General features: G+C 34.1%; 1 long non-coding RNA gene across 1 annotated transcript in view; it reads left to right on the forward strand.

The window, feature by feature from the left end:
• The first annotated feature begins 9324 nt into the window (after window positions 1–9324).
• The window catches only part of LOC126928735 (uncharacterized), a 36353-nt gene continuing 21456 nt past the window's right edge, over window positions 9325–24221 (forward strand). Inside the window, exon 1 of the long non-coding RNA XR_007716918.1 lies at window positions 9325–9665. This is a non-coding gene — a long non-coding RNA (uncharacterized LOC126928735). The remainder of the gene's footprint in view (window positions 9666–24221) is intronic.

A 24221-nucleotide genomic window follows, 5' to 3' on the forward strand; every position in this document is an offset into this window, starting at 1 on the left:
GACCAACGCGTATAATAATCCAGTTTGAATAGGAGGTAGAATTTATTGGGATGATAAAATTTTTGTTACACGTCACAATTAACGATTCGGAATTTTTTATTTTTAAATATCGTTGGAAAAATACTTGCTATCAACGCTGGATTTCTTCAGCCTCTTGGCCTCCATCTGAACAAACTACCAAAGTTGGTGGTCCTAGTTATTATAAATTTCTCCCAAGCTACAACAATTTATTTTCAACTAATAATGAATTAGTTTCAAATAAGTGATTGAAGATTTGTTTGCATTTTATCATGTATTTTATTTTTTGTTTAGTCAATTTGTTTAATCAGTCTGCTATGTTACACCTTAACATTGTTGCTATATTGAACTTCAGTAATCGTAGATAAATTTTTATAGATCTATGCAAATAGAAAAAATAGTAAAAGCTGCAGTGTTACATCATAAAAATAACGATTGCTGTCTTCAAATATCTTCAATGATTTCACTTACAGTTAGAGGGAAGAATAAGACATGATATTAGCTCTTTGTGATAAATTATTTTCCTTAATGGATTCTTATGTTCTTAATATTCTCTATTACCACCATTTAATTAATTAATTCACTTAGAATATGTGCTTTCATCGTATTACAAATAATTTTTCAAAAACGCATGATTCCAGTCATTTCTATTGTCTATAACTGCTATGAATGCATTATGAAACATGAATTTGAACCATAAAGTAAGAAAGTTATATTACTTAAACAGCTTCGTGAAATTAAACGTGGAAGATCTACTCGATTGAAGATAATATATCTTGAGAAAATTAAATGAATTCAATTACAGCTCCGGAGCTTATAATTGGAGAGTGTCTTATAGCTGCATTACATACATTATCTTTTATATTATTTATATTATCTTTATATTACTATTTAATAAGAAGATGAAAAAAGACGAAAGTTACATATGTACGTTCGTTTTGTCTTTTATGCTCTTTTAATCAAGACTGAATAAAAGTCGTCAGAGATTCGACGTCAAATTACACAAGATTTACAATAAATTCTTAATCATGGTGTAATAAGTAGAACGATTACTTTCTTGTATTTGCCGGATATTGTAGCTAACGAAATAACGCACAAATCGGATTTATTAATGCCAAGGGATTTGTTCTTGATAAATATCCATACTGATCCCATGGATTAGTGTCATCGATTTGCGATCATGAACTTTCTATCTACGTCTACAGATATTATAGCCGTTATCCTATTCTTGAAATATTATACTACTTTTCTTTGGTATGTATTTCTTCATTTCTTTACGATATTTGTTAGCATCTTAGTTTCAAGAAATTACGTAAATCTTTTATTAAATATATCTTCTTAAAAATGGGATAATTTTAGTAGACGAAGTATATCATATTTGGAGCCTTGCTGGTAATTTAGAATATCGAAGTATCTAAGAAATTATTAACGTTATCTAACTTATAACAACCGTACCGATGAACCGTAATTTTGACATCTCCCATTCAATCTGCAAAGTAAAAGTAAAAGAACGTCGTTTGCAACAATTTTTCAGCAAGTATTGCAATCGTTGCGATCATGGTCAAAATATGCCAAAACTCTAGAATTGTCGCGACCTATCAACTAGGTGACGATCATTCAGGTTGCATTTGCTCGGTTGAAGTCGCGCACCTTGAACGATATGTACGTTCAAGGTAGAGATCAATTAAAGATGTCTATTAAGCTGGCGTTTAGTTGGTTTATTTGTGGTGTCTAGTATAAACTGAAGATTATGAACTATACGTAACAGAATTAAACTTAGACTAGTACGTGATAAGTCTCTTATCTCTTGAAACGCCTGGTGCTTATATTCTAACCGTTAGTCTAGGGAGTGTGTTTTAGTCAACGTTTCCTATGAAGTGGGAATCTGTCTCTGTCTAATCCTGTAACTGTCGGACTGTCATGGGCATCTCGCATGTGGTGCGTCTTGTGCGATTCATAGTTCTGGTCTAGTGTTGCGTTCTCATCGGGTGTTGAGGTTTAGGACGCGTGGTTCACTTTAGAGCGGACCCGTCGAGCACTTAGGATGCCACTTAACCTCTCGACGTAGTCCGCATTGTAAATCTTACACACCTTTGCAAGGTGGATTTCCAACTTTCGAAAAAAGAGCAGAAGTGCTGTCCGTATCGTCATCCGAGGATCACTCAAATCCTGAACAAGAATAAATTACTTCAGCTACTCATTTGCGTTTATTAATATCCTATAGTATCAATTTTGCCAACATTCCGAGAATACAAAATGTGACAGGAAATTTTAGATTTTAATAGCAAGTTACTAGTTCGAAATATTTACATATCGAAGATATGAAACTGCTGGAAAGGATGCTGCGTGCCTCTTCCGAAATGTGGAACGCAGCGAAGACAAAAGAGGAGAAGAGTAGATGCAGTGTTTCACGTGTGAAATGCGGGTACACTGTAAATATGTTGGTTATGACAAATTACACCTGTGACTACCGCAAGTAAATTTCGAAGCACACAATCTGATATTTACCTGAGATGATAGTTCTTCTACTGTGATTTTCATGCTTGATTAGATCGTAAAAGGAACTAATTATATTATCTACTCGTTTTTTAAATTTTATACAATAAAGGTAAATTGGGATGCCGCTATTCCACATTATTTGTTCCATTAAACCAAAGTTTCAGATACTTTCTGTTTTCAATTATTACTGAAAGTTTGAAATATAAAGGTTTATTTGTTTCCCTACGATCTTACGCAGTTTTATTCCTTCCCATCCTCTGTTGTAATTTTTCGTTCGTCTCGACGAAGATTGACGAAACAAATGAAATTTATGACAATTCTTATTTAAATTATGTGATTTATGTGATCGTGATATACGCAATCTAACAATTTTTTAAGATAGATTTTTGTAATGCCAAATTTTGGTAGCTACAAAATACTAAATTTCAATATACGCTCTTTCGCTAAAACTTACGTACGTATATTCTCTGTTAAATATCGTTACATTTGCATTGCAAGTGCATTATCTTGCTCCGTTGCCAGTTTGTAACACACCATCGATTCACTGAAATCGAATCGTTACGTTGTACGCGTCCGAATGTCGACACGTCATGGTGTCAACAATGTACGTACAATTCCATAAATTCAGCAAATACATTCGTAGTTTTCCTACAGCCCTAGAAACGCCATCTGTGTCAGAAGAAAGAATCCCATGTACAGAAGCCACGGAAACCGTTTTGTCTCTAAATCGTGTACACGTGTCGGATCGGTGTAGTCTCGGAGGCGATCTCCGTGTATACAGAAAGTTTCGTGTGTAATCTCGTGCTCGATCCAATAGTTATCGTTTCAGTATCTCCGGATACGAAGAAATTCGCCAAGGGAAGTCCGTAAACGGTAGTAAACCGGCAGAGTTTTCGCTCTGTGTAGAAACCGTCGAGTGCATTTGGATGGTAACTGATCTTTCTACATTGCAAGTCACAACATCAGTAGAGACGACTGACGTTTCCAAACCAGCAGCGAGTAGGCGTGTCAGCAACATTTAAAGAGTGAATAAGAGAGAAAGCGAGATTTGTGCGAAACCGTAATGTACAGGTGTTTCGCGCAGTTAAAACGAAAGTACAATTATAGCTCTGAAACGGTAGGAGATAGAGGAAGTTTCATTAGAGAAAATTAAAGTGTTTCGAATAGTGTTAACAGCAATGATCTGCTGTACATCGACATTGTACGTAATGTTTAAATATTGCATGCCCATTTTTAGCGTTTTCGAGAAAAACAGTTTTAGATATTCAATGGTGCTTCATAAATAAATACTTTTTGTATTGTATTTATCTTTGTCAGTGCTATTGTAAAATTGATTGCAAATTGTTCACTAATCCTTTTTAAGAACGTAAAATGACAATGGAGGATCATGGTTCCTGAAAATATCTCCATGCTAGATACAGTAAACAAAAATATTATTTTTGACAAATTTATGAAATGAATATAAAAAGACACAAAAAATAGAGTAGTATTTTCCGTTGTTTCTATCTGTCAGATGTAAAGTTTTACAAAATTAAAATCAAGATATCTCAAACTAATCAATTTTCAACCTGCAAAGATAGTGAGCCTGTTGACGTATGTACACAAAAATAGTTTGTTCGGAAAAGCAGAAGTGATTTTTAAATATTCTAAACGTCACTACTCGCGGAATAGCCACCTACATTAGATGATCTTTTATTCGAAAACATTTCATTTTGCTTAATGAAATTCTTTTCTATCATCTACCGTTTCAGGGCTATAGTTTGTCCTAGTTGCGTGGGACATTCTAAATATATATCGTCTTATTATTTCGAAAGTGATACAATTCAGAAATGTTAGTTTTTCAAACAATATAACCGCGACAGTATGATAGAAGAAAGCACTGATAAAAATTAGATTTAAGCAATACAATTTTGCGTACAATGTTCACTCTCTCGAATCAGAATTAAAATTAAGAATTACCGTTTATTCCCTTCAGCAATCTTTCTCCTTGCGATTATATTCACGAATTACTAAGTCCACTATTGTCCGTAGATTCACGCCACATTTTTTCATCCAATTATTAATCTATGTTCACTCTTACCTACCGAACTATCATTGCACTCAATAGCACAGTATTTTGTTCTATCTATAACATGAACGATACTCGTAAAACGCTAAATATCTTACATTTCGTTTTAGTTTATAATCCTAAAGAATTCGAAAGACACGTTTTACATTCGTATTCCGTTCTTATCACGTGTAGATCTCTCATATACCAAAGGATAATATAATATTCCCTAATCTTTATCTTCATGTTTTCAATCTTCCATCTCTTAGCGGTGAGTTTGTCTTTGGTACTTTAAATGAATTCGAAATAATCCTTACACAGCAAATTTTCTACTCGTACTTTTAATGAAACCACCTGAAGGTGGTCTGCATAGCAAATTATTCGTCGGTAGCGAATACACGTTTTAAAGCTTCGCTGCTAAAAAATAAACGAAAAACGTATATACACAGTGTACTTCTTATTTCTGGGATCATCGTTGTTTGATCGTTGTTATTTCTTTTATCCATGTTTGATTCTAAAACAACTCCAGTGTTGTTTTCCAAATTTCGGTTTCGCATAAGTAAGCGTTCATTTTCACGCAAATCTATTCTTCGCAGTAACGAATACCTATCGGTGCGAGTATCACCTTACATGCGTAGTCTCTTTAATCTGTTTCTTATACAAGTCTACATCCTCGTGTATAGACTTGCATTTCGCCGCACATATTGTTTAGCCACACAATGTACCGTATAACGTATTTCTACATATAGTGATTCTCCATTCTCGCTGCACACACGAAAATACGAGCCACTACATAGCAGTAGCAGCGCACCAAATACATCTGCTGCGTAGTCTTGTGTTAAATGTTTCTCTCTCGCGTGTGTACGCGCACACTCGTGAATGCACCGAATTCGGGTTCCTGGTTACAAGGGCGCAGGAGGGAGGCGTTACGCTTCGCCTCTCGCTCTCTCACTCTTTCTCTCCCTCTGGCCCTTCGTGAGATTGCACACCGTGACCAACAAACTACTACGGTTTACGGGATATAACTCGCAGGAAGAACGAGCTCGGAAAGAGGAAAACGGAAAATGCGAGAAAATGGAGAAAGTCCGAGAAGAATAGACTACGTGCGAATAGCGAGAACAACGCACAGTCTGAAATGCAAAGAGAAAAATGGAAGAAAGAGAGAAGGGAGACTAGCGAATAATAATTATTTCCTTATATTTATCATAAACGCAACACAGCAAATCGATTACTACAGGTCGATGTGGTTTCTTAGTTTCGACCGATTATTTTTATTATTATCATATTTATGTAGTTAAAGTCGAGTCAATCTTACGGTCATTATTAACAACAATTACTATTACGTAAGATACAATAAGTTACTCATGATATATGATTCATACGTGACATACAATGTATGATATTTAGCTATGTATCATATATATGTAGAAGACTGGGCGAGTTTGATACATTTTGCAAGGAAACGATCGCGCAAACGTAAATATGTTAGTGATTTCTTTGATGAGAATAAAAATTATATTCTTGTTCAAAAACAAATATTAATTTTTTTCAGTTTAAACGAGGAACGTGTTAAAAATTGTACGAAACACGCAAAATGTCTCGAGTTTGCCTATCTATGGGAGAATTGATACACGATAATGAAAAGCATATGTATGTATCTTAATAATGCCATTTTATTAATTTTATATTTTCTAACTACTCTTACATAGTCAATTTCATTATTGAGAATTACGCGAAACTCAGGTAGAAGATAAAATTTGGTTCTATTTTGCAATAAAATGATTCACTGAGAAAATATAATTGCAATGGTTGAACTTTTTTAGATCAGTTTAAGTTAACAAATGTGAACGTGTAAGGTTGGTGTGCTCAGTTCTCAATCTCGTGAAAATCACCTAATTTCTTCTATAATTTCAATAAATATAGCACGAGATTCTCTTCATTTTGTTGGTCTTTTTTTTTAACCTGTATTGTTACATATAGAGAGATTATCTTGTTCTTACAGAAACTAATCGTATTTACATGTAGTTATAGAATATCAGTCAGCGCATCTCCTCCCTCCCATTGTCGATCCTCCACTCTATAGTAACGACGACAAAGTGAAGAAAGCTCTCTAAGCTGCAGAGCTTAACTCGAATAGTATTGAATTAAAATTAAGTTATCTAGGTCGTTGACGAATTCCTTTTCTTTAAGCTTCTTAATTGCAAATAGTTGTCACTTAATGTCTATTTACATTGAAGTTCATAACACTTCTAAAATAATTCTGCCAATATTTTATTTGACGGATATCCGACAGAAACTATTTCAAGAACAATATTATTGGCAGTATCTATTAGTATTTTATATATCATTTCCTGATTCTTATAGAAAAGTATTAATATTTTGCAGACGTTAAAAGTTCATTTTAATAATTTATAAATGGGAATAATTATTTCTTCAGTTTCAAGTTACTGATGTAGATTACCGCCAAAGGATTCACGTATGTCTATAACAAATGCATGTTACCATATAACGATATCAAACATTTGATCAATACATAGCAACATTTACAATCATTATTAACAAATAAGTATTATTTTAAATTAGTAAATATAAATTTCGTTAGCAAAAACTGTAGCCTCTTAAGATTTCTTATATCGTAGAATTTGTTACCGTATGTCATACATAACAATACGATCAATAATAATATTTATCATTTTGGAATACGAGAGATATTTTGGAATTTCAAAACTTAACATCTCTGAAAATATTGTGCGGCGATTAATCCATCCATTCTAGTCGTAACACTTATGACTTTTATTTTATTTAGAAGACACTCGCTTGCAATAGTTCGTGTGTCTCATCCTGAAACCAATCGCTTGATTGATTTAATACATGAGGTTAAAAAGTTAATCGTAGAATTAATAAAGATTAATAAATAACACGATTATCGAACGTTTCTTGATTAAAATCGAACGATCATATATGATATAATAAACCGAAGCAGAGTTGTATGTACATAGAGAGATAAAAAATTTCAAGAATTTGCAGAATACAATGCGACTCGCAGAAAAAGAAAGTGAAAAGAAGATGGATTACAACGTAGTTTCTTGCAGGAAAGAAAAAATTATAAAATATCTCAAATAAAACGGGAGAAATTGGCAAAGAAAATGAAACAGTGGGAAAATGAGATAAATTTTTTATGAAACAAACGAGGTTACGGTGAGAACCAAGCTATAAAGCACGCATGGAAAGAAAATATATACCAGCGATGAAATATACGAAATACGTATTACAGTACATACATATTACAGTGGAGATATAGTTAAACAACCATAAAAACAGAAAAGAAACTCAACGATGGTTATGCAACAAAAAATATTCTGTAGGAGCGTATACATACATGAAGCATGATGATACATAATCAATGACTGTTATACAGTTACTTAATTATATAAAATGATAGCTGTAACAGTTGCTACGAGCTTTTCATTTCTCATAATTTGACAGTTAAGAAAAACATTTTTTCTTCGATAAAATATTATAATCTTATTTACTTTCTCACGCGGCATTATTAGATTGCGGATTTTTATGCATTTATAAAAAGTTCGAAGGTGCAAGAATACACACTATTCGTGTCATATAGAAAGATATATAAAATATGCAAAATAAAGCACACGGTAAAATATTTGATAGAAGCAGATGTTTATTTATATTTAATGAATTACATAACGTAACATAACATGAATTTGCATAAACGATATAAACTTCTCTCTTTGATGTTAGAGATGGCACCAAGATAAGTTCAATAATATCAAATTAACTCGTTTCTTCCAATAATTTGCTTGAAAGGCCGTTTTTAAATATAAAGTTTCTTACTTTTTATTAATACGTAAATAAGGCACGAATAAGAAAGTCATTCAATATTTTCTAATCGTATAGAATTATTGAACAAATTTGTCGCAAACTGCATCTCCTATTCGTCATGCGTGTGCAAATGTTATTAAATTTAAATTAATTTGAAATGTTATTTAAAGTTTAAGTTAATTTAAATGTTATTTAAAGTTTAAGTTAATTTAAATGTTAATTATTCTTAAAACTTTGACTCTTGAATCTTTTCCATATGCATATACAATGGCGAATAAAGGAAAGAAGAATTGGTACACTATGAATCTCAGTAACTTCTGTATTAAAAATATTTTATCATATTGATAACGGTCATCCATTCTGTGGTCTATATGTATTATTCTTATTCACTGCTCTTATTAAATATAAATCCATTTTGTAAAATTATGGTGTCCTGTTACACTTCTTTCTCCATAAACTTTCTTTTATCTGCCACCATATTTATATTTATAATTATTCAACGATCATTTACTAGCAAACAACTTATATTCTACGTGCATTTATCCCGGGAAGACTGTGCCAGAAATATTTCAATGATCTCATTAACTAAGACATTCGATAATCTACGAACAAACTTAACTCTATACCATGGACTACTGGGAATATGGCTACAAGCTACCATTCCAACTCGTTGTATCAATTTACCGAATGTTCTCATGAACAAATTGTAAATTATCTCCAGGAGAATAAAAACAAAATATATGACGATCTAAATCCTCATGTATCTACACTAACAACATATATCGTACTTTTAACATATTTTTAATTTTCCATGATTTAGTATTTAACAAAAACACAATGACTAGTTCCATTTTAAGTGTTAAAAAGGGATTATCGAGAAGTGATCTTTACATAAGAGAACATAAAACGTCTGAAAAGATGAAATATTGTAGAACGGCGATACGATAGGAATACTAAGGAGAGAAGCAAAGAACGATTAGGATGCTTGTACTATTCGTATAGCGGGCCGTACAATAGTAGAGATGCTTTCGCGGTCTCCTAAGGGAGCCTGTGTCGAAACCGTTCCACATCGAGTTCCTTTCTGTATTACATGGTTTATCAGAGAAGCCAGTGCCGCGGTCAAGGATGGGACGCATTCACAAGCAACGCTGGACTTGTAGACCTTTAAGATCGATCGATGGATTTTACTTGTGCCTCTGCTTCTTCGACCAACCAAAACGTGCCTTTTGTGCGCGAGGAAACGTGTACGCGTGAACGTGTACGTACTTGAACAAAGCACGCTTTATCGATTTTACGTCCGTTCAGTTTTATTCTTTTCTCTTCGCAATAATAGCATCTTTACATGAGATAATGCAGCAATCAGATGAAAATTTAATATAACCATTGAGAGACGAGATAATAATTTAAGATATTACAGTAGCTTTTATAGGAACTGGTCTGAAAGTTTACCTTCCTTTCTTCAACGTATTTCAAGTTTAATAGGATCGTTTCGATACTTTACGGGATAATTTGTCCTTTGGTGTTATTTTTAACGTAACGCGACAAATACGTCATTGTCTTAACAAATATATTTTTAAAGATGATTGTTCCGCTTCTTCGTTCTGTAAACGCAGTGGCCAATTGTAGAATTTCATAATCGTAGAATTGGCTACTATCTTTAAACATCTTTCGTTCCTGTCCTCTTATTTTTCGATTATTTACATATTGACTATCAGGCAAATTTTGTCTGCATGGCTGTTGCTTACCTCAACATAATATATTATAATATGCACACGCATGTAATATGCGCTTTGTGGTGCATCTAATATTTTACATTAGTGTTAGCCTTGTAATATTAAAAGTAATATTAAAAGTATTGATAATTGCATGGATCTTTCATTAATTTAAATGTTATAGTTAATTCTGGCAGTATCGATCACCGGTGTCTTATATGGTACCTTCGGATTTGTAAGTTTAATAGCAATTGCCGGAGCCCGTTATGGTAGTCGTATCAAAAGTCTTCGTTCTATCCTCACGCAAAGTTGAAAGCATTTACACGCGCAAGTCCACACGGATTTTATTCTTCTCAAATTTCATACATTTCTTAATTATATTTTTAATTATTCTTACCTCTGTCCTTTTTTTATGAGCTTTATATACATTTCACCTTTCATTTTTACCAATTTTTTGTTTATCACATTAAATTCAGACAATGTGTTTCCTACTTCGTTCTTGACTTTTGCACACTTATTGCATTATAAACATCATAGTTGTTATTCCTTTTTAAGCTGATTAAGTTCATAGACAGACATTACGAATAATATTTTTTTGAGTTGAGTCTTCTCGACTGTACAATTCTGTAGTTATAGAATATCCATGCAGAGTGTCGTATTTCTTTGTATCAGGTTGTCCGAAAAATCTCTTTCGTTTCACAAGGAAACAATAGACACCCAACATTTTTGTTTTTTATTCTTTTGACCCATCATTTTTCTTATCCTACAATTTACATCGTATGATCCATTTTGCATTACGTGCAGTATTAGTACGTTAAGTATTAATACGTGTAATAAAACATAATATAAACATGTTTCGCATCTATAATTTCCTTCTAAAACGAAAGAAACTTTCCAGACAACCTAATACAAGTTACTCCTAGCAAAAACAGGAAGAAGCAACATAGAAACGTAGTCAGATAAAAGAAATGGTAAAGCGCCAAAATGAAAATAAAATTCAACAAAGTTTCTGATTTTTCGTATGCGTAATATTCTGCAGTACGTCTATGCATTTAGTAAAATACAATCTAGGAATTGCCTCATTTAAGAAGACCTTTGTTCAATTCATGACCTCCCTTTGTTAGTGTTATTGGAGAACTTACTTCCTAGAACGCATTAAGGGAATGTATAGATTCTCTTGCACTCGCCATTAGAGCACAGAGACCAAAGCACAATTCCTCAAAAGTCCTCGCTAACCATCCCTTCCGTTCAAATACATCCTTTGACCTAGTGTTCGCTATTCCAATGTCTAAAGTCTAAAGCACGAACCTGTAGGAAAGGAGTCCTTGCCTGATGAGTCCACCAGCAGGATGAAGTTCAGACCTGGATGAAACAGGGCTTCCCTTCTCTTGCCTCCTCTCTCTTGCTGCTTTCCCTTGTATTATAGGTAACGATGGGCATTCGAACTTTAGTTTCAAAACGGCACGAGATGTTTTTCAAGGCTGTACAAATTCGAATTACTTCGAATAGGATTCGATAGCTTAAAACTTCTGAAAGTCTTAAAAGTCGTGGAAGTCTTGGAAGTCGGTCGTGTAAATGCATTTCTGATATCTCGAACTTCCTGTTTCTTCTTTAATACTTGATGGCAATGATACTGTTTGGATTAAAGGATTCAGAATGCTTGTAAAATATTAACTACACGCCAAGCTTTCAAAACTTATCAAAGTCAACAGGATCTTCAGGACCTCCGTGACTTTTGGGAGTTTTAAGGTATCGAATCCTCTTTGAAATGATTCTCGAGATGCGCGCCTCTGTTCGACACGATTCGAAGTGTTTAACGGCCCGTTACTAATTACAGCAAAATCAAGCTCCAATAGAATTTAAATGTCGTCTGATAGATAATTCTCAATTTTTTTCTAGCGAATTGAGAAATATTCGTGTGATTTTATCGCAACATCAGATTTCTCTTCGTCTTCCAGTACAACGTGTAGAACTCAGCAAAATAAAACCAATATACATAAACTTGAAAGAAAGTTTTATGATTTCTCAGAGAAGCGACCAACGCGGTGATATGGTCAGTGGCTGTGAATAATGCTTGTAAAATTATTACCAGTTACTCTGATAATTACAAAAATATAGGATAATTATAAAAGTTAATGATACTATGTTAAATATACCATGTTCCTATGTAAAACAAAGTTTATTAATACCAGCCAGAAATTTGTACAATTAGCCTCAAGCAAATTCTACGAATGTCAGGAATAGCCGTAATACCAATACTAATAGCTGTAATAAACGGAATGGCGCAAGCGTATAAATTCTCAATGAGTAATAACATAACAACAGTTTATATACATGCATTTGCACTATGTAACTGTGCTTCGTACACGCGGAATTCACAAGCATATTCGACGGTCCGATTACAAGTAAATCTAGGAAAGAAAAAATAATTGCTCCAAGCATTCATTTTCGAAGATAGTATATGTATCTTCAAATTAAATAATATAAGCAAACTATACCGGTGTCGTGGGAAACAACGAGGAAAAGTTTGAAACGCTTCTAACGTATGGAGAGTGTAATTTAACAGTAACAGGGAAACTGCGCGCCGAATGATTTTCAAATAATATTTCCACTCGGTATATCGCAGTGATTAGTACAGAAAACATTAGTCGATTAATAAGATTACTTCGAAAGTTACTGCCAGTTTTAATCAGATGAAGCGATGCTGTTAAAAGATTAAAACAAACGAATCGACCAAAGATTTATCTGTAAAACGCTTCCCGTCAAATTGTTGTTGATGTTTGTTTACTACTGAAATTTATTGTTCTTCGTATTTTATACCGCGATAATCCATCGATTCTTAAATAGGAATTTCACGAAGACAATTTTCGTAATCGTGTTGTGCTTCGCAAATATTTACAAAGAAGGAGATACGTTTGATTTCGATAATTTTTCAACAAATTGTCAAAATCATCACTCTGAGTACTGTTGTGAATATTCTAATCGAAGATCGCCGTTTATTAAAAAATTATTATCAAAAAAGGTTTACTCAAAAGTACATAATTTTCCGGATACTGTTTACATTCAATGGAATGCTATTGTTTATCTGTTTTACTAAAAATCTATATTTTTGATATTTCTTATGACTCTGAAAGAATTTGAGAAAAGATGACTCACAATCAATACAGGACAGTTTTTCTATCCTAACGTTGTGTATACATTAAATGATACAAAATGAAATTCAACGAATTTCTCGCTTTAACAGCAAAATACGACGAATTGTTGAACAATTGACAACGCAGTATTAATAAGTAAAAACATAGGCGGGTCAACACGTATTTCGTTTACACAATAATATTTCAGTCATTCGAAGATTATCTTCTACTTGGCTCACCAACCTTGAAATTCCATTGACACGTCTTATGTCACACCTCTGTAGGAAAGAATAGGAATAAACATGATTCTGACTGATAAATTCAATAAACTACAAAATTCAAATAGAGATATCAATAGCAAAAATACAGCGTTAGAAGAATTACATCATGTGGAAAAAAACAATATGAAATGACACGTGTGGTTTACTGCACAAATACAGAATTTTTGCGAAGTTTGAGATTTTACGTGCAACGAACAGATCTTGATTGTTTCTTTCTGCTCTATAAAAATCACATTCACATCTACTTGGTAAATTTTTAAAAAATAATATTTTTGTTTGTCATGTTTAATGTAGAGATATTTTCATCTTTGTCGTTTTATGTTCCTAAAAAAAAAAATCAATGCAGAATTTACAAGCAATTTTATAACAGCATTCATAAGGATAAGTATAACGCAAACAGTATTTATTTAATTATTATCTGGCATTCATCTTTTCTTCGAAAACGCTGGAACTGGTCATATAATATTTGTGCAGCAAGCCATCGATGTATTTTGACTTAATTGCTGATATCGAGAAACATATTGAGAATGTTTCCAGTATACAAAGTAGATTGTTAGGAATCTCTGCGATCGAAGCTAGTAACGTTAACCGCACGCTGCAAGCCACAATCTGTTGCAACTTTACCGACAATTCATTTGCCTTCATTTCACGGAAACTATACAAACTGCATTAGATTCTGTTTATGTTCGTATTTAATGACCCGCTACCAGAAATACAAAATTTATGTTATTTAAACTCAGCTTTGCAAGATCTTGCAGTAATCAGATCACTAGAGATATCAGAAAATAATTACAAAATAGAGTATGTATGTACGAGATACACCAAACTGCAATATATATGAACTAAAGTGCTCTAATTGCGATTTGTTCAAACAAATTGAGTTTATATAATAGCAACGCACATATGTACAGGGTAATCCATATTTCATAAATATATAAAGTACAAATGGGATTAGAGAGAATATTGGAAATAAGAAAACTGCGTTAATGTGAAAAACATATTTTCACATTTTTTGATTTTTTCTTTTCAAATTACACGTTTTTATTTTGTGGACAACTAAAATTACGCTCAGAGCAGACTGATAAACGCTGCGGTATACGACGATTCAAGTGAGTGCAGAGCTCGGTCAACCGCTCTTTTCTGGTAATCCTTACGACGGAACCATTAAAAGACTCTCTGAATATGCCCACTCATAAAGACCATATGAAAATTGAATCTTGGCCGCAAAGGTATTATTTTCGCAACTTTAACAGTTCGCGTCGCTTAAACAAATTTGGTAAAAAAAGTAGAAGGGTAACATAACACTACTTTTATATTTTCATATTGACTACAACATAGCACAATTTGAACAAAATTCCAACGTGCAGAGATGTGACCAATTTGGCCGTGAAGCGATTCTCATACAGGATTCAATTTTGATTTTTAAGTAAAACGATTTCTTTTTATTAAATGTATAATTTTAATTTAGCGTAAAAATTTTGCGAATCGTTTTTGATGCATAGTAAACTTCTTTTTTAAGGCATCGACATTTTTATGTATGTAAAAGACCAATGACATACATATCCGTCCTAAAGTCGTAAGACCTTTCTTATTATTAAAATATTTGATATTTTGTACATATTATGCATTTCAAAATGCACCTATTTTTTAGTGACGATATTTTTATATTGTTTAGACATGCTGAATACTGTGAAATGTGTTTTCATTATCGTATATACTATCAAGTTAAACGAATAATTACGATATAATCCATCAATAACTTCTTTCTGTTCTTGATAAAATTTAATAGCTTATGATCTTTGAACTGGAGTGTAAGTATGCTATCGATACTATAAGCGCTCGCTGCGAACGTGGTTTATGTTACACTGTATCACGTTGCTTAACGTATTTGGAAAATTGGAAAACGAACACTGGCATAATACCCATTGATGCGTTATAAATCAGACGTTTCTGGAACGTTTTAGCAGACGCTAATTCCCCGACACTCGAAAAATGGTTGACTAAAGACATAAGAATCAATCGTCAAGAACTGTCATGAATTTTCCAGATCACAAATCATACCAAAGTTCTTATAATTACTCGTCCCCGTTCCGGATAGGACGAAAGCTTTGGCAAAGAGATTTCGCAAAGGTGTTGATTGATGTTGTCTCTGAGGGAACTTTAAGGGTTGTTTTTAGCGGAGCTAACCAACTAGAAACTTTAATGGACTCTCGATCAAAAGGTTGCCTCTTGCAGTAGGGAAAAATGAGATTAAGTCAATGATTTGATTAATCTAAACAATTCGGTTTAGAATATTCGATCAAACCCGCAATTTTGATAGAAAACCAATTCAACATCCGATTAAGATTCAGACTCAATTAGAAGGCTAAATCGTTCAGTTAGTAGAACTTGTCGCTTCAACTACGCTAGACCGCCGATTTTCATCGAATGTGTTACGAAAAATTTTAAAACATGCAATATCTACTTATCTTTTCTTTCCCTCGGATTGTCAAATAAAGAGATGACACCAGCCAAACCAATAATTTGGTAATTGGTTCGTATGTACCATGAATCGACAAAGTTTGGAAGTCTCGTTAGGTTAGGCAATCTGCAAAAAGAACTTGCGAATAATCAACATGGGGAATTTCCAGTCATTAAGCCACAAAGAGTTGAGGTCTAGTATCAATTGTGGCTAAAACCAATTCTGAGAAGCATCTGTAACAGGGATGAAATAGTCGGCTAGGCGTCTCGGTAATCAAAGAACAGTAGCGCGCTAAATTTAGAGACTCCAAGGGAGAAATTGATCGACCTCAACGCAATTGAGTCAGTTAACACCGCTTGCAACCACGTTCTTCGCAGTTACGGAAAATTGTTTCTTTGTTGTCCTCTACGCCAACCACACGCTATGTATGATGGATACTGAACTCAAGGGTTTAATGACTAAACGTGACGTGGTAAAGGCATCGTTAACTCGTTTCGAGAGATTCTTTAGTGAGTCGGCACAGTCAATAGGTAAGTACGTCGGTACTGCAGAAACGGTTACAGAAAATGGTGAAATTATTAGATGTCAGTGGCCTGTAATACCAAGTGACCTAACTTGGAATTAGTCAACGTGAGTTAATGAGCATAATTCTAAAACTGGCAAGAAGACTACCTTGAGAGATGCCACTCTCGTTGGAGCACAAGGCAGCTGAAATTGTACCTGTTTGCTTCGAAAGTCCGCGGATGAATATTTATTCATCCAGTACGCCTTTTCATTGGTATTACAGAAGCCGTATAATTGGACGTCGCGTCGTCTGCTTCGTCCAGCAATGTATTTATCCAGAAGTTTTAATTGTATGCAGTTTTAATTACGCCTCGATGAATGAAATCGTTCCATCGCTATCTTCCACGAATCGGCTAACAAGGGGCATTATTCGAATATAACGCATCGATTTTGATGAAATTTTATAGATGCATAATATGGCTAATAATGCACGATCAAGTAACGAGAATAGTCCTTGAAGTTGAGCTTGGAAACGTATTTTCTAAGATATATCAAAGGTATCTTTAAAAAACCATCGTGGGGAATATTTCCCTTGTCCCTGCAAAAAAAAAATACTAAATATGTGGAAAAAGAGAATTTGTTTCTTTTACGTATTTGAGTATCACGTTTGAATTCGATTAGGTTTGATTTGATTAGGACAAGTCTTGAAAGCTTGGCTAGTTTAATCAATACTTTACAAGCATTTCGAATGCTTTAATTTGAGCAGTAGGAAATCTAGAAACATATCGGAAATGCATTTACGTGAACGACTTCCAAGACTTCCAAGAGTTTTAGCGGACTTTCAGGAGTTCAGGGCTTTCGAATTTTATTCAAAGTGATTCGAATTTTGACAATTTTAGTAAACATCGAGTCAGATCACTGGAGATGGTCCTCCACCGATTGGACCATTACGCGTCGTTAATGGCCCTTCCAAAGTGATCGCGTTTATAACACACTCGAGTTTTGAAAACACGAAACAGAAAGGACCGTTACAATCTTTCTAAAAAGATCTGAATGCTGAAGTCTCGACACAAAAATAGTCATGAAATTAACTACGGAACCTTTCGTGTTTTTATTCCTTCCGATGGAACAGCACCGGATCGTCGGTTCAAAAACGTGGCTAAAAAAAGAAAGAAAACAAGTCTTTTAAGCTATTCTGATAGCTTGAGATATGATAAGCTATTTACTTCTGGAATGGAGGGAGGGCTCTGAAGTTTCATGCATTATATTTGTAATTGGTCTAGTTGTGTAAGCTGCTGTAGCAATTCTGAGATCAGAATGGCGAATGGATTTGATACTTCAAAGCGCTCGAGACTCTTGTTTTCGCAGAGGAATAAACAACGGAGCCGTAATCAATTTTCAATCTTATTACGGCCTTTGGTACTATAGCTTTATAGATATCAGCATAAAGAAAAGCTTTGACTGCAGAGCTACCGATTCCGTTACATTGTTTACCAAAGAGAGGAAAAATATCGTGAGACTTAACGTTGTGCCTCGTAGCTCCCCACTTTTAATTACGCAAGTTCTAGATTCGTTTCACTGCTTACTATAATTCTTATTTGTCTGATTTTCAACAAGTTTTCGATAAATGTTCTCCGTAAAGCAATACTTCTTTAGAATAGAAATAACGCGTTATTTCCATACCATATCATAAGCTGTCTCGATGTTCACACGACGATGGTATGTTGTTCGTTGCGAGAAGCATCGGTTATATTTGTTTCTAAACTCACGAATTGATTCAAGGCGGAATGGAATTTTCCAAATCCGTTCTGTAATGCCAACATTACATTGTAATATTCAAGCACCCACTTTAACCTGTTGTTAGCTAGATTTTCCACTAGTTTGCACGTAGTGTTTGTTAAGTCTATAGGTCGATAATTTGAAGAGTTAGAAGGATGTTTCTTTGGTTTAGGAGTAGATATTACAGCTGCTTCACTTCGTTGAGTAGAAAATATTCATCGTATTTCAAAATGATGTTACGTAATTCAAATTGGTACGTTAGACTAAAAAATAGCAAATTGCAAGTAAATTCCGCCAAGACGGCAAGACAAATTTCTGCATTTATATAAAATAAGCATGACTTTGATAACAGGTGGATTTTATTAATAAAACAGCAAAATCAAGAAGATCGGTTTTTTAAACCAATGAAAAAGCTCTTCAAACGGTATAAGCAACATCGAGAACACATTTCTGCGACATTCCTTAGTGCAAGATTTTTGCGATACTGTTTTTTTCTTTTCAATTTCAGTCGGTTGTAGACTGTGACAATATTGATTTTATTATTAGTCATTTTAATTCCTATCATTGTCACTTAATTTGTTGATTGAATGTGGTCGGCTAATTATGTTATGAAAGTGATAACGTTACTTTTGACGATTGACATATAATACTACGGTAATATAATAATTACAATTTATATAATAATTAATGGTAATATTATATCGTATTATAATAATTATGATAAATACCGTATAACAGGTATTTTATGTCGTATATTGTTTCAAATAAAATTAAACAAGAAAAAAGAATTGAATGCTCAATATTACGTACCTACACATATGTAGCAATAATGTGGCATTTCGTATTGGGGTTGTGATATTATAACATATTTTGAAATTTAGTATAAGATAAACTAAGGAGTTTTGCAGTTTATTAAATAGACAAAATATTATTGAATGGTTTCGAAATACATATGTATATTAGAATAGCGATGGACGTATCGCCGAGAAATGGAGATAAAAAGATATTCTTTAATAAAAATACACGACCTCCTTACATGGTTCTGAGTCTATTCTACGTGCACTTTTTTGTTACACAGACACGCTTATCGTATTACGTTTTTTATTATTTTATTTACGTACAATAGTGCAATTTTACGTATATATAAAAACATAGAAACAGAAGAAAAGTACAAAAAGGAAAATGTCAAACTGACATCCCTCAACTAGGTTACATAAAATGCATTTAAATTACCGACAAAAAAGTCAAGAGCAAAAGTCAATCAGCAAGGCTATTGGCGCAATTCAGAATGGAACGAAACACCCATACTTTGAACATTAAGATGGAAAATATTATTACACCTTGTATTCCTAATAGATACAATCTATATAAGATAAGATCTTTCTCAGAAAAATCATGTCACATATCCTCCTGCAATTAGCGAGCGAAAGAATACTGAGAATGCCAAGAACAAGCTCATAATTACGATCATCGATGAGCATACTCGTATCAAGTTTGAATGCAACAAATCGCAAGAGTTTATGCTGGTTTATGCTCTTTCTATAAGAGTATCGTATTTCTTGGATGGACGATTCCATACTACCGAGATGTATTCCACATGAGATTTGACAAATGTAACATATAACAGCTTAATGGTAGAGATATTAGGTTGTCCGAAAAGTTACTTTCACTTCATAAGGTGATAGTAGATGAACAATAATTTCTGTTTTATATTATTTTATTAAATTAGGTATGATCCATTTCGTTCTATTTCTATTATTATGCTCGTGCATAATTCAATAAACTAATATAAAACAAAAAACATTGTGCGTCTATTATTTCCTTATAAAACGAAAGAAACTTTTCAGACAACCTAATATATTGAAAATCAAATGAGAAGCGATTCACGGGTCCCAAAGTTCTCGTTGCACGTCCTGCAATATAACAGCTATGTTTGGAGAAATCAAGATTTGGGGTGAGAATTATTCGCAGATCTTCGATTTCATCAACTTCTTTCAGAACGTTGCCATCAACGATCAACCGAAATGTGAGCGTAACTTTTTCTAGTCCAAACGGACGTTCTTTTACCAAAACGTACGCCTTTTAGGATCGATGGAAAGAGGAAAAATGGAGACCTTGAATGATGTACATACTTTAAAAGCTCACCGAGTAGTCGAAGGTTTGGACCAGGTTGACAGGGTTTACGGTACGTCGATCGTTATTGGGACAAGTCAGTGACGAAAGTTTGTCGATTAAAAGTGCTACCTCGTAAGCAGCTTAACGCGAATCGAATAACCGGAAGTCACGTCCGCATCGTAAACCTAGTCCATGTTCCATCGACTCGGTTCACATTCGCATGCCGTACGTGGCAACCGCCATAAAACAAACACAAAAATCCCTAGTAAAAATGAATTCCAAGAATGTGTTTAACATAGCTACGACTTAGTTAGTTTGTTCATTGAGTATACTTACGAAAATTTCTGCTTGTTTTGTGCACTGAGTATCTAGGTATTTGATTTCATTCTTATGGTTTGTAGCACCAGTAGAGACCCGACTATTGTTTGATTCTAGGGGCTTCTGTTTACTTAGATATCAAAGTTGCTCCTAATTATTTTTATAAATAGCAATTCATTTAATTATCGATATGCAGTCAGTCAAGAAAGTCTATATACATCTTTCGTGTATTTTCTCAAAGAAACTGAAAGCACACTTCGTCACGAAACTATTTATATTTACATATTAATAGAAATATTACTAGTAGATTTCTAAAGACAATTAAAGATATTCAAACATTGAATTCACAAAATTCTTGAGATGAAATTACGCACGCGAAACACACACACTACATGCAAAGTATGGTACAGGTCCGTCCTAGTACAACTCCTGATGTACCTTCGGCTACTCCAATGCAATCAACACGTTTTTAATTTAAAGTAACGACGAAAATCTTGCATCAACTTAGTAGAATTCCTTTTGGGAAGACTTCCCTTTATGGAAAGAAGGTGGGCAAGTATTGATACTCAATCTAACGAGCCACGCAATGGACGTCGAATCAGCGTCTCATTCGATCTCTTAACCTGACGTAGGTCTCACCTACTCATCCAGAAATATGGAGACGGTTGCTCGCAACAAGCCTACTGCATCGTATGGGAGATTCCACAGGATCGAGTCAAGCAGCAATCTGTACAGAATCTAGTAGTACACGTCCCGAAAGTGTGTAACAGCACACTGATTCGGATATTCCCCCACTGAGTCGTAAACAGGTTGCAATCAACGATCTTAGGTATTTAGCGTTGATCGAATTGCAGCTCCTAGGTGTACCTAGGCTTGCTGCCATGCCACAATAAATTGCATTTATATCTATTGATCGATTCATTAAATTACAGTTTGAAGGAGTGAGCTTTGCTACGATGGGCATATCGTGTACGACTTCCACGAGGTGTGTCTTATACTATGCTACAGCGCTGCGAAATCGAGGTATAAAAAAAATTCCCACGGCGCAGCAAAAACACTGTCATATATTCCATTGTAGTTAATCTATTGTGGTAGAGGTTTTATTCGGCAGGAATCTAGCACTACCACGCGTGTCTATGAAGATTTCCTCCGCGTAAAAAAAAGGTGAGTTCGTAGAAACTCTGTCCTGATTCTTGTGACAGTAGGAACATCTTCTCCCGAATGTCACTCCAGGTGAATGGATAGGAGTAAGTTAACGGGTAGATGAATTGATCCACTGAAATTGGACACGTACGCATGTGTTATGCACTTTTCTTCGTTCTAGGAGAATCTCAGGAATCTCACTAGTGCGGTTAGGTTTCCCATGAGCGTATGTTTTGATCTATCTTTGATCGAATCTATTTCTTTTTTTTTTTTTATCTATTCGTCTTGCGGTCACCTTATGCTATGACATAAATGTTGAAGTCCTACAGTATTTGTAACCTCGTCCAAAAATTCTTGAAGCGATGCGACCCTGCAATTGGGAAAGACTTAGCACTCTGTCACTTTGACGTTTCTCTTTTGAATCACCACGAACCAGTTAGCACGTTCCACGTCCGAATACGATAAAGATTGAGACAACCAACTCTGAATGGCTTGCATCAACCGCCAGAAATATCTCATACGATTAAGGCATTCAGGACAGCATAAAACTCGGACACGACTGTAAACCTTATAACCTGATAAGAACTAGCAGGAAGAGATCCTGTACTAGGCAGGGTTGCTATGGCTGCGTTTCTCTTTTTCTTTCTCTTTCTCTCACTTCCTTTGATGCATGTGTGCTATGCATTAGAGGAAATCCTTAGAATTAAAAATTACTATTTTATCCCAAATGAAGTAGATCCCGTAGAGTTGTTGCATAAAATGCAAAATAGGATAACAAACGCATCGGACAGTCGATAATTAAATTCGAGTAAAAACATAAAAAAAAAGTTTTTAATGCAATTCAATAAAATAATGTTTCGAAATGCACAGGGTTAAATACAAATGGACATTTTTAACAAGATGCCGTCCGAACTGTATTTCATCAATTTAAATCGTGTAGAAATAGAACTGGAAGTACTTCTAATAACATTGTTCATGAAACCATCAGAATCTAACTAGTAACATAACTGATTTCACTACTAACGGTACAGCTCTATTTGTGATAGAAATATAATTGGGCATATTGATATTGAAATACATAACCATGAGATCAGGAACAAGTTGAAGAGCAAACACATAAATACGCGTGTAATATCAACGCATAAATCGCAGGCCGATATACAATAGTGTATGTTTAGTATTTGCAGGTCCGGCACTTTGTTACGAACACTGTTCGAAGAGATAAAGTCGCGGATGCTTCTCTTTTTCCAACTATTTTGTCTCTTCAGTTTATTCTCTATCTTCTAACGAGCAGTATTTGGTGAGATGCATTTCCAAATATTACTGATTGTTTTCTTATTTCAGACTATTAGGGATTTAACTAAGTTACAAAATGAAATGAAAATTCGAGTGTCCTACTTATTATCAAACTATATAGGTCCAATGTAACTTGCTATAAAGCGTAGGGTTCACTATGATGACTGTTAGACGAACTTCTAAGAATTGCTAAGGATAACACGAAACTGTTAACTTGATTAAAACTGCGTCCACTAAGAGAGCACTGCTGTACTTAATATGATGGGATGTACTAATATATGGAGACGAAATAACACGGTAGATCAAAGTTTTAAGAACGTATTTTATAAAGGGATTGAAGATCTGAGGCTACAAAAGTTATTTATGGATCAATATTCTACTTACGATCTTTCATTAAAACTATACAGTACAAAATCTTTGTCTACTGTACAATAATAATTTCCCTATTAGTAGAAATTAATCTGTTGCGTTCAAAAATTAGGATTTAAAAATTTTAAACTATGGTCTTTGCTATATTTTTTTCTTTTTTTTCATTAAGCTACTAAAACCGCTAGTTAATCGGAATTGAAAAGCTAAAGTCAAAGGCTCCGACCTCTGTGACTTTGCGAAGCTCAGCGTATAACTTCAAACGTGAGCTCGAAACGCAAACCACAGAAAATAGGCACAAGCGAATCTAAAGTGGATTCTGCAAGTTCTGTCGAAGTTCTCGGCAAGTTTTCTATAATTTATTTAAGGGTCAAAATTGCCAAATATATTCTCAAATATATGATTAATATACACTACAATTTGAGAGTACTCTTGAGAGTAACCATTTATTGTAGGAATTTCTCAAATGGACATCTGCCTTTTGGAAGTTGTATTCGTGAATATACAAATCATATGAAGAACCATTATCGGTAAAACTTCGTATTTGTAAACGCGACAGCGAAATTATAATAGTCATTTGTTGAGCTGTATACGTATCTAATTAATTTTCAGAATTGATTTTCTGTGAAACGAAGCTTTGGACGATAAAATCTCTTATCAAATTTTTTACTTACTTTTCAACAAAGAGGCATCCTGTTCTCGGTC

This window comes from Bombus affinis, chromosome 2 (genome assembly GCF_024516045.1).
Source record: "Bombus affinis isolate iyBomAffi1 chromosome 2, iyBomAffi1.2, whole genome shotgun sequence".
NCBI classification, from domain to species: domain Eukaryota; kingdom Metazoa; phylum Arthropoda; class Insecta; order Hymenoptera; family Apidae; genus Bombus; species Bombus affinis.